The 12,110-nt window shown below is 46.7% G+C and overlaps 1 protein-coding gene across 2 annotated transcripts in view; it reads right to left on the reverse strand.

Annotated features, from left to right (window-relative positions):
* Positions 1-12,110, reverse strand: part of CHRDL1 (chordin like 1) — an 881,325-nt gene that overhangs the window by 490,495 nt on the left and 378,720 nt on the right. The gene's annotated exons all lie outside the window — the stretch shown is intronic.

Below are 12,110 nucleotides of genomic sequence, written 5' to 3' on the forward strand. Positions count from 1 at the left end.
TCAGAAACATGTATTTTAAAGAAGAATAATAATATTTCAAGGCTTTCTTACAACTTTTGCCATCCTTTTGTTACTTCCGAACACACGTATAATCAGCATAAGACAGATAAAGTAGAACTTGAAATGTAAGTCTCATTTAGTGCTTATTTCTGTTTGGGTTTGACCCATTACCCTATCAATACTGGCAAAGATTATCATCAGGAATTTCACTAATGCTAGCGTAAGAGATAAGTGTGAGGAGGTCATTAGCCTAATCCAGAAGTCAGATGCTATTATTGCAGACAGGGAATTTACAAAATCACCAAACTATGAATTAATTGCAATAATTGAAAGTGAAGAGTGCTGTGTCAGTACGCACTGTAGAAAGGGCACATTGATGGGGGATGCTGGGTGTTTCTAATACATTTCGAAATTCAGGATAGTGTAGTTAATACATTAAACCAGCCAAGAGTGAGGAAAGAGATGGCATCAATGAATGGGGAAGCCACTAGATAGACTTTCATTCGGTGGTGGACGGGTGTACAGGGAACTGTGGGCCTCATTTCAATGGGATAACGTTAAGAATATGTGATATTCGAAAGCTTCAAAGAACTGAGCACTACCAGTGAAAGCTGCTCCATCACTATAACAGCTCCATTTTACAGCTGCTCACTGACAGAGAATCTTCCAATTCAAGATCAGCAAAAGGGCCAATATTTTTCAGGCCATCTTCCATCTGGCAGGCCGTCTCACACTGCACTGTCCTGCACTAGTTCCTTTGTCTTTTTCAAACCAATCTCCCCACATGACCTTACTAAGATTGTCACGAAAATGAACTTTAGCACAAACCTACCCCTTTTCAGCTACCACCATCAAGGAAAATATGACGCTCCTGGTGAATTGTCATCTATCACCTAAAGCGCTCCGAGGGAAACATGTTGAAAACTTATGAAAAGAAATTGCTTCACCAAAACTCCTCGACTACTGTAGATTCAATTAGTTATTTCACAGCACCAATTGAGTTTCCATCCCAAGGGTACCATTAGCATCCACTAGATTGTGTTTTTGGCCCTGTTGGCCCTCTGCAGTGAGGTGAATCTGAGTCTCTCTAAGGAACAGTGAGTAGGGGTCCATGTCTGGATTATCCCCGGTAATGTAGGTAGAAATCCCAAATTTTGCAAATGTGGGTCCCCCTCTACTGAGAACAAACATGGATGAAATACCATGTTCTATTGGATTTGTCCCACTAAGAAGGGTCTACAACCACGTTTTAGTTCACTGCATCCTTCACACAGCAGAAATATCCATTTGCATATCAGTCTGGTACCACCCACAAGGGCAGTACAGCAGCAAAATGCTAGGCAATTCTCCTCTGAATAAGAGTACAATCAGCAACCCCAGACATGTGTTTCGTCCTTGTTGGGCCTCCTCAGTGAGGTGAAGATGAGCCTCTCTAAGGCACAGTGAGCAAGGGGTCCACTTCTGGATTACCCTGGGTTACTTAGGGTGAAACGAGTTTGTAGACCCTCCTGGGTGGGAGAAATCCCATAAAATAGGTTATTTGACCCATGTTTGTTCTCAGCAGAGGGGCTCCCACACCCGTGTTTTATTTGATTTCTATCAGAGTGGATCATTGTCAAGAACCAAGAATATTTTGAGCCGAAAAATGTTGTGAATCCTTGTCAAAAGAAACTATAAAAAATTCAATATTTTAATGCTAATATTTCAGATTAACTTCTTTCAAAATTGTACGATGTTCACTTTTAACGAACAATTCCAGCATATATTGTACATGTCTTACCTCACAAAGAACATTTTTGAAACTTAGACTTGCCAAATAACACTATTTTCTGAAAGAAGTCGAACATTCCAATAAGAACAGCCTGCCAAAATCCTGTTGTACGATTTCGAAATTTCCCTATGGGAAAAGGGAAGGACCTAAATACCACTAATGAAGATTCTTGTCTGCTTTGCATGAGATCAAATAGCATTTGTGAACATAAGAATAAACACAGAACTCTATATTTGAAAAGTATATCAGTGATAAAATGGTCATATGCTTGAACAACTAAGTACATAATGCACACTGGGTGATGTGCTCATTTCATATTTCAAAGCCTTCACCCGAACATTAAAGTGGTTGTAACAACGAACCATATATGTTTTGACAGCATTGGTGTTCATATGTGAGGATAAAGTGGCTGCAACACATGTAACGCTGAGGTATTTCTTCACCCAAAACCCCAGATCCTTGCAGAAGAGGAGGGACTGTCTGTACATATGGGGCTCTCGAAATGGACCCTCCCCACAAAAAACATTAAAAAAAAGAAAAACGTTATAAGGAGCTGGCCAGTGTCAAAATGTCAGCACTGGACAGCTCCATGTAACGTTTTAATGTAGAAAATAAAAGCATTGAAATGCTATCTTTTACATTTAAAAGTACATACCCATTCGATGGAAAGGTTTCGATGGATATGTACTTGTAATGTAAAATATAGAATTTCGATGCTTTTATTTTCGATGCATCTTTTTCTATGCATTGGCATTTCGATGCATCGTTTTTGATGCAATGACTATAATCCGCTAAACTGTATTCTTATACCACAGAGAGTCACCTTCAATATGTTATTTAGTGGGCACAGTGCTCGTGTTGGGATGGAAATGAGCCTATCCCACCACACTAGGTGCTTCCAAATACAGCGATCACCATATGGAGCAATATAACATACAAGGGAGAAGCAATCCGCTTCGCCAGGCACTATGTGGCCGCCCGCAGTGCATAGAAGTAGTTGTATTGCACTAGAAATGCCCATAACCCGCAACTCACGTTCCCAATTCACACAGGGTTACAAAGCCCAATTTCTGCATAACATGATGGCTCCGCTTGAGCCCTGTTCCCACCGAAGTCCAGTTCCCTCTCTCTTCCCTTCAGTGTGGCAAATATTTAGTATCGCCTCAAGGAATGCACCCTGCGAAGAGCGTGAGACAGCACCAGGCTTTGCGCTGTGTCCATTCATCTCCACTAACCTGCCATCAGGTCCCTAAACCCCATCCAGCCAGGCCAGAGCCAGCCCCACACCACTCAATCGACCTCACACCTTTGAATTCCTGATAAGCACAAGACCTCCAGGTCCTTACCTCTATAAAGTGTTCACCAAAGATCTAAAGGCTACACGACTGTATTCCTTTATAGCAGCAACGCATGTCCCCTGTAACACGAGGTATCAGGAAGGGTAAATCAAAGATCAATCCCCAGGGGGGAGACATTGGGTGCAGAAACTGCGGTATCAATGAGGCCCTGAATGTATGGATCACCACAACCGTATTTTGTCCTCCCTTCCACCTGGCACCATTTCTTGTGCCGGCCAGGTGCCTGCCATAATGAGTGAGTAGTCTGTCTCAGTTGTTTAGTTTAAATAGAAACATTGGACCTCATTACGAGGTTGGAGGTAATGGAAAAACGATGCCGGTAAGGGATTACCAGCACCGCATACCGCTCCAGGCTATTCTAACTCAAGAACCCGGTATTACCGGCACTGCTGATACCGTGCTCCCCCTACCGGCATGCACGCAGGCACGCGGCCCTTTGGTCCGGCAATACCAGGATGCCACTAACAGGAGGACATCTCAAGTCAGGCAGACATGCAAATACCGGCATCATGAAGGCGGTAATAAGGGATACCGGGATGCCGGCAATACCGGCATCGCGAAACACCCGCATACAGCTATGTGCAGTGTTCCCAACTGCCACAGGTGCACACAATCAGCACAGATGGAGGCAATGGAGTCTGGCCCAGCACAAAAGGAGCCCACCCACACACCACACCCCTTCCCACACCAAAATGATTCCACTTATAGTAGCAATACTGGGGTTGAAGGACATGCTTGCATTGCTACACCAGCAACAACAACAACAACAACAGGCACCACAGAGGAGACGCAGGAGGAGAAGGAGGGTGAGACAGGCCCAGCAAGCCCCACCAGTGCAGCCAGTGTTACCACACAGGCAGCCCCCAATCCCTCGCATCAGAGCCAGTCCATTCAATCTAACCCTTGAGCAGATCCACACCGGGTACCATCTGGACCGGGACACCATCATCCCCATTGTGGACATGATACACAACGCTGTTGTCAGCCTGATTGAAATATGCACCACCATCCCACATCTACTGGAGGTAGTGTCTGTGCTCCACTTCCTGGCCACAGGCACCTACCAGCACACAGAGGGGCAGATGCATGGCATATCACAACCCTTATTTTCTCGAATTCTGAACCAAGTGCTGGATGCCCTCCTGAAGCACTCAGGGAACTACATATCCTACCACGGACTGCCCGGGAGATCTTTGACACGAAATTTGGTTTCCATCCACTGGCAAGCATGCCAAATTGTATTGGTGAACTTGACTGCACCCATGTGGAATTGGTGGTCCCGCATGCAATGGAGGTGGTGTACCGCAAGCGTAAACTATATCACTCCATCAATATACAGATGGTATGGAACTCCAGCAAGATCATCACGCATTGTTGTCCCCAATTTCCCGGATCAACTAATGACTCAATGGTCCTGCCCAACTCCACGCTACCACGCTACATGGAACGACATGCAGGACGATGTGCCTGGCTGCTTGGTAAGTTGCATGACAGGCACATGGCAGTGTAATGGGGGAGAGATGCACACACCGCCATGATGTCATTGTTGTGGTGACTGCACAATGTCCACATCCCAAAACACTGTGCCCCAAAGCATCCCAAACTGAACATGACAACCAATCCCCATAGCAATGATGGAAGCTGCACACCAAGCACAACATGCCGAACTTCCTACCACCCCAGAGCCCACAACACGTCCACCACCCATCATCAGTCCTTCACCCTCCGCAACACAATCCAGCAACATGCTGTGAGTATGCACAATGTAAATGTCTGCATCAAATCACTACACAGGACAAGCATCCATGAGAGTAGACAAATCAAAACCACCAAGGGAATCCACTGCTTGTCACAGGGCCACCACCACAGTAGCGCAGCATGTCACCATGGGAATAATAAGCGCTGAATGTCAAATAATGCAGAGACTACTGCCAACGTTGCCAGTAAGTAAATGATACAGAACACTACACATCACATATTTAAAGCAAACACAGAGGTACACGTCCACAGTGCATGAGCAACATCAAGGCAGTTTACACAATGTATCATCTTGAAGATGTAATCAACACCATAAGACCATGGCACATCACACATTGTGGCAAGGTAAAATGTGTGCATACAACCAGGGACATGTGCATGTGTACCACAATTATCTGCAGGCATGTGTGATAAGTACAGCTGTCCATCATGATTTTACTGACACATACCTTATTTTGCACCCAAGCAGGTGATAGTCGCTATCCCTTGAAGACATGGCTCCTCACCCCTGTCCAGAACCTACAGAACAGGCACGAAGAGGACTATAATTGAATTGTGCCCATATCCGTACCCGTGTGGTCATCGAGCAGACCTTTGGTCTGTTGAAGGCACGTTTTCGCTGTCTCAGCCGGTCGGGTGGGGCACTCCTCTACAGGCATGAGAAGGTGGCCAAGATCATCATCGCATGTGTCATGCTGCAGAACATGTACATCCGACGGAACGTGCCCCTGCCCCTTGACATTGAACAGCAAGCACCAGGTGATGATGAAGAAGATGAAGAAGATGTGGGCGTACATCATAGCGGTGGCGAGGCACAGGAGGAACATGCCGTGCGCCAGTCTGTGATTGGCCAATATTTCTGAGACACATGGGTGCAGAGGGTGTCATGAAAGTGGGACTGAGGGTACTGGGAGTGGGAGTACATGGACACTATGCACTGTAAACCAATAAATGACACATACACAAGGAATATCCACTCAAGTATTTTTTCAGGTACACAACGGGTGTATTAAACTGTAAAAGTAAAAAGCGCTCATACCCTCCACCTCTAACACTCCCCCACCCGCCACAACTCCCCCAAAAACCCTCACCCCCTCCTGCTCCCCCCACAACTCCCCCACACACCCTCTCCCTCCTCCCCCTCCCCCACAACTCTCCCACACACCCTCTCTTCACCCTCCTCCTGCCCCCACAACTTCCCCACATATGGTGTTCTATCAAATGCTGCAGGTTGCAGCATCAATTGCCATAATCAGGCTGCCCCTGCTACTTTTTCCCACTTCCCGCATCTGGTGGTGGCATGTCTGAGCACTGCAAGGTGCGCGCAGACCGGCGAAGGGGGCTAATCTGAGTGGAGCTCGAGGAGGAGGCTGTATGCGCTTGCTCCAGTCTTGGGGCAGGTCGCTCTGCCTCCAAGGCATCCGCTATTCGGGAAAGGACCTGCTTTACTAAAGACAACTCCGCGCATATGCGAGTTGTGCTCACCTCAATGGCCTGTCTCAAAGATGCTGTGTTGTCCCGGCCCTCCTGCCTTGTCTAGGCACCATCCGATACAAACTGTCTGACAAGCTCTGTCAGCTCCTCCTGGCGTTGCTCCGTGTGTGCCATTTGCTGCACCCCATCCAGGACACCAGTGGAGGTGGATGCTGCATGTGGCAAGTGTCCCAGATTATGTGGCTCCACTGTGGGGCTCCAGCTCCCTTGCCCTGGCTCCCTTCCAGACTGCTCCTGTGTGCTGTCATTGGTGGTGCTGAATGTTGTGATCTGGGGTGATGGGGGGGCTGGGTGTGCCAGGTAAGTCTGATGACTCACCCTCCACAGGTACACACACCTGCCCTTGGCTCTGTACATCCTCATCACTCTGGGGTGCATGGCTGCTGCCTCCCAGTCAGAGCTGTTGGTAGTTGAAAGGACACCATCGGCCACTGGCTCCTGTGCAGTGGGCACAGCAGTTGTGGGCACAGTTGTTGTGGCAGTGGCCCTTAGCCGCACAAGTGACGCACTATCCTGTGGTACCTTCCCCTTCTGTGGCAGTTGTGGTTTACTTGGACCTTTTGATGTATAAGGCCTGTTGCCTTCTTCCCTGCCTGTGGACTTTTTCCTAGGAGTTGTTGCCTGCCCAGCTGAGTCCCGGGCCTCGCTGTCAGGATCTGAGCCTGTGGGGGACCGAGAGAGGGATGGCATCAGTGATGGTTCTACATGCATCATGTATACATTGGTATTATTGCTGTTCTACACATTAGAGATGATTAGGTATTGGAGTTTTGACATTCAGGTTGCTTGCTATATAGGGGGAGCATGCAGGCATAAGTCAGGTTAACACATGTTTGAGGTGGTGTATGCTGTGTGATATGCTTTTTTGTTGTGGACCGCGTGCTGTGTGACAAATGCCGTTTCCATGATTGTGGGATGTTTCTCAGGTATGTCATTGGCATGCAGCATGCATGTGGATGTGTCAGTGCTGAGAACGGCCTCTATGCAGGGATGTGTCCATGTGTCTGTAATGGGCCATGCATTGCCTCATGGAATGGTCACATTGGTGGACTATCATCATACTTTGCATTACATTGTTTTCTTAGGACACTTACCTCCATCTGTCGATTACGTTGCGCCATGTTCCATCTCACCCACTCCTTCAATCGACTCAATGCTGATAGTGCTGGCGCAGGTTTCCTCCCAGTGGCTGAGTTTAATTGGAGAGCTAGGGCCACCGCCAGTAGCCAGGCCATGGCTCTGGTTGGCTGACATGATGTTACGCACTCTGAGGCGCAGGTCATCCCAACGTTTATGCACGCCCTTCACTGTGCGGGGGTGTTCCCAACTGCGCTCACTTTATGGGCTACTAGTTCCCAGATCTCTTTTTCCTTGAGCTGGGCTGCTCTCTTGAGGTCATTTGCGAAGACCATCTCAGCCTTTTCAGCTAGCATGTCTGCTAGCATTGTGAGCTCATCCTCTGACAACTGCTCCTTACGATGCCCCTTTCTTCACTGCCTTTGGCATGATGCTTGTGGAGTAGATGTTTTTCTTCTGTCGGAATGAGGCTCCAGGTCCTGTGCAGTGAGGATAGCAATGGATTGTGTTTTTAAAGATGGCCACCGTGCCCTTTCCCGTTCCGGCGCGATGACGTTACTTCCGGTTCCGCTATAAGCGGTGGCCGCTATTAGCAGTGACCACTAATGTCATATCCTTTGATGCCGGGCCAATTATTTAGAGATAGACGGCGGCGGTAGTGCTTTATGCGCTTCCCATGAAGCCACTAACGGGCTTTTTTGGGACTTTAGCGGCCTGCTGGTTATGTCGTTACCGGCATGCCGCTACCCTCGTGCACGCAAACTCGTAATGTGCCACTGTTAGCGGCCTCTTTCCTACACAGACATGGTATTTTCTCCATGCCGGTAAAAACTGTTTTTTACCTCCAACCTCGTAATGAGGCCCATTGTGTTTTATGCATGCCCTGACCTTCACCACGAGGATGAGCCCAGCTGACCCACATGCATCAAGATGGATGGGGAAGAACCAGCCAATTACCGCCTGGCATCCCTTATTGAGCAGGCCCATATGTAGGCTGCCTCCAATCAGTGGCACCAAATCGTAATATATGTGAATGACGATTTTAGTGTTTATAAACCCATGCTTGCGAATGTAAGACGAGAGCGCTCCTGAGCAACAGAGTCATTTGCTGGCAATTGTATTCTGTACAATTAAACATTGTTATCCTCGGAAAGCTATCTCTTGGCCTATTTCCCTAGCAAGTTGTATTTACTGTGAAGTGTGCGCATAGAGGGACTTGTCTTCACGCTGCAGGGCACATTAAAGCGACCTGAGCGGCTATTGTAAACTACATTGTATACACATTGCAAACCTGCAAATCTACTAGATCACTCCACCCAATATTGGAAGAAAACTCCTCCAACCTGTCCAAAAAGGCACAGACTAAATGGCAGCCAACCTCCTATGTCAGCTTTCAACTCTGCAATAACCTCCCCCGACACATGAGAAACGAAATAGATTTACCAAATTAGAATAATGTCAGAAAACCCTCTTGTTTAATCCAGGAATTGAGGTCTTGTCTTAAATGTTTGTTGAACTTTAATGCTAAGGGGTCATCAGTTCGTTTTCTGCATGAACTCTCTGCTGGACTACGAAACCATATGTAATGTTTCAAGCACGAGTTAAATGGAATGCAATCACGATTCTAATTAAATGTTATCCCCTCCCCCTCTATCCTTTTGCATCTCTTGGGCCTCTCGGTTCTATTTGATGGCCCTATCACGTCCCTCCCCCTATCCCTGCCGAAAAATGCACGGGAGCAGCACCAAGCATGTACAGCCTGACCAAAAAAAAAATGATGCAACCTCTGGTCATGAGAGCAGATTCAGAGTATGTACTATCACAAAGCTCCTGTGGTTTATAAAATGCTAAATTGTTTGCCAGGTGTCACATTGAAGATGCAACAGAGAGTTTTGAACACTGGAAACAGTTTAACACCTTTATATTCCTGGTGGGGAGGGGTGGAAGAATTCCAAAAGGAAATGACATAAAACATAAAAAGAGAGCCCCATGTTAGCAGCATCAGGGGGGAGGAGCAAATAAACCGAGTGTAGAGGATTATTTAACTTAGTCCACTGTTCTTAGTGCAATATTCAATTCCCTATTTCAGCCCACTTCATCTTAGTTCTGTGAGTATCCTTCAGTTCACCACATTCTCAGAGTTTTCAAAGTACCTTCTTGGCCTTGACAGTTAGATGAGTCATCCTCCTAAAATCTGAAGTGGTGGCCACAACATACTCCTTCTAGGACAAGACTGTGCAGGGGCAGCATTTCTACAGATATTGGCAGCAATTTCTCGCACCTTGCCTATATCCTTTCAAACTGAAGTAGTTACCCCCCAACAAACAGTTGCCCCCCTAGCTTTAGCCCATCATGGGTTCTACTCTTACTCTCAAGCTCAAGGTCTCCAGAACATGCCAGACACCAGCACCAGGAGGTATCAGTGCTTTTTGTCACTCTCTCTCTCTAGTCTTCGGTCATCTAAGGACTACCTCCAGTATTTGGGCTATGGTCCCCTGCAAGCTAATCAAAACGACGCTCCTTCTCAATGGTTGCTGGTCATTGCCATCTTCTTGGTTATAGCCACAGCAGGCTCTTTGCAAGGGATGTTCCATTTGCTCCCTTTCCAAATCTCAAGACTTTCTGGGTGGGTGTTACCTGCCCCATAGGATTCCATGGTATTCTGGATTGGTTGAATCCTGCCTTAGGTCCTGTGGTGGCTTACATGCCCTGCCGTCCAATCAGGACACTCAGGACTCAGAATACGAGTTTAACCAGCCAGTTAAATATCTGAGCCACCTAAACAAATGTGAGACACTTTAGGAAGCTTGTCTCCCTTCCTGCTTCCATTGTGGGGGTTTTCTGACTGTCTAGTTACAACTAGGCAGGACACGCTTACAATCTGGTGTTTTGGGAGGGCCTTTGGTGGGATTTCGAAGAGTTTATGAGAGTTTTGGAGAGCTTCATAGAAATTTGATTCTTGTTTGTGGTATTTTTGTTTACTATTTGATCCACTTTTGTCCATTTGTAGTTTATCGTATTTCTGGTGTTTTTTGAGCCTTGTTTTATCCCCTTTTCTCTGTTTGTTTTCGTTACTAGGCCTGCTTGATATGTTGTATTAATGTATATGGTTATGTGTAAATATGTTTACATTTGTTATTCACCCGGTGGAGAATCAGTTTCACAGTGCATCCGAGTTTGTTCTAGAATGTGGAATGGTACCTGCAAGACCGTTGAGGGGGATCACACCCGTTCCTGTTATCAATCTTTCACAATAAACCAGTTCTAATTAGCAGCACAGTCTACTTGTATACTTGAAAAGCCTACATAACCATAACACTCTCCCCAATCTTCAATTATTATCCTGTTCTCGTGATGAAGATAAGTGTCTAACAATGGGGCCACTATTTGAGTGGCCTAGGGGGGCCAGGTGCCTAACTGAGATAGTGGTGGGCAAGCACGATGGTGTTAAGAGGAGGAGCCACTGAGGAATAGGACTGTCACATGAGCCTGAGTAAGGACACTACAGATCCTACAGGAGGTAGCTAAAACAACATAGAATCAGTAATACGACATTCTCCCAGCTCCCAAAGAAAGGTTCTTCATGCATTTCTGGAATAGAAGTGTTTGAAAACACTTTTCCTTTAAGAGAACTGAATTCTAATACTGAAGGAAGCCAGCTAGCGAAGGATGTAAAGCCCTCAACATCCTTAGCCAACAACCACTCCAACATCCTAGAAACCTATTTTTTTCTATGGAATTGCCACAGAAAGCCCATGCAAATATTAGAGGTACATCAGATGTGTTCTATTGCACAGAGAGCCTACCTGACCAACTAATGCTGCATTATCTTCCCTGCAGCGTGAAGCCAAAGAGGACAAGTGTGTAACAGATGGTTTTTCTTTGCCCACTTTCATGTGGTATGCCCACGGAACACTGCTCCCTAGCATCTGAGGACAAGAAGAACGCCATTAAGTGCCTTGCACTTGACAGCTGCAGGAAGTCAAATCCAAATTGGAGGATCAATCTTTTAAAGGCTTGGTCTGGTCCCAAAGCACAAACTTCAGCCCAGGTAAATTAATTAAATGAATCCAATCTGAGCCTGCCACTCACTGACATCCAAAGGTGTGGAGAGAGAAGTACATTGAAGAGGGGGAAATAAGTCAGAAGACAGTTGTCTAGGGAGATCAGGAGGAAGCGGTTCGAAAAGCCTGGAGGAGGCTAGTTGGAAACATCAGAAGGTGGGTGGTTGGCGACATCAGGGGGAGGTAGGTTGGAAACATTAACATTAAGAGGAGGGTGGTTGAAGGCACCAAGATGGCTGGTTAGCAACACAAAAAGCAGGTTGATTGGAAACATCAGGAGGAGTGTATTTGGCAACATTAGCAGGAGTTTGGAAGAAAGCATAAGGAGACGATACAGGAGGCAAGCTAGTCGCAGCTAAGCATTCATAAAAGTATGAGAGGGGACCACATGGCCCAAGGCAGAGCGTGGGTTGAAACCCCCAACAGAGGTACACAACCTGAGCAAAAATTGAGAGATGGTGAAGAAGGAGTTCAGGACCCCAGGAGACGGAGTTGGTGTAGCTCCCTTCACCTTGCCCTTGGAAGCTGGGGAATACTTACCCAGTTGGGTCTGCCATCCCCAAGTCTCTTCAAACTCTGCTCCTTCCT

Source organism: Ambystoma mexicanum, chromosome 5p (assembly GCF_040938575.1).
Source record: "Ambystoma mexicanum isolate Mex_15411 chromosome 5p, UKY_AmexF1_1, whole genome shotgun sequence".
NCBI classification, from domain to species: Eukaryota; Metazoa; Chordata; class Amphibia; order Caudata; family Ambystomatidae; genus Ambystoma; species Ambystoma mexicanum.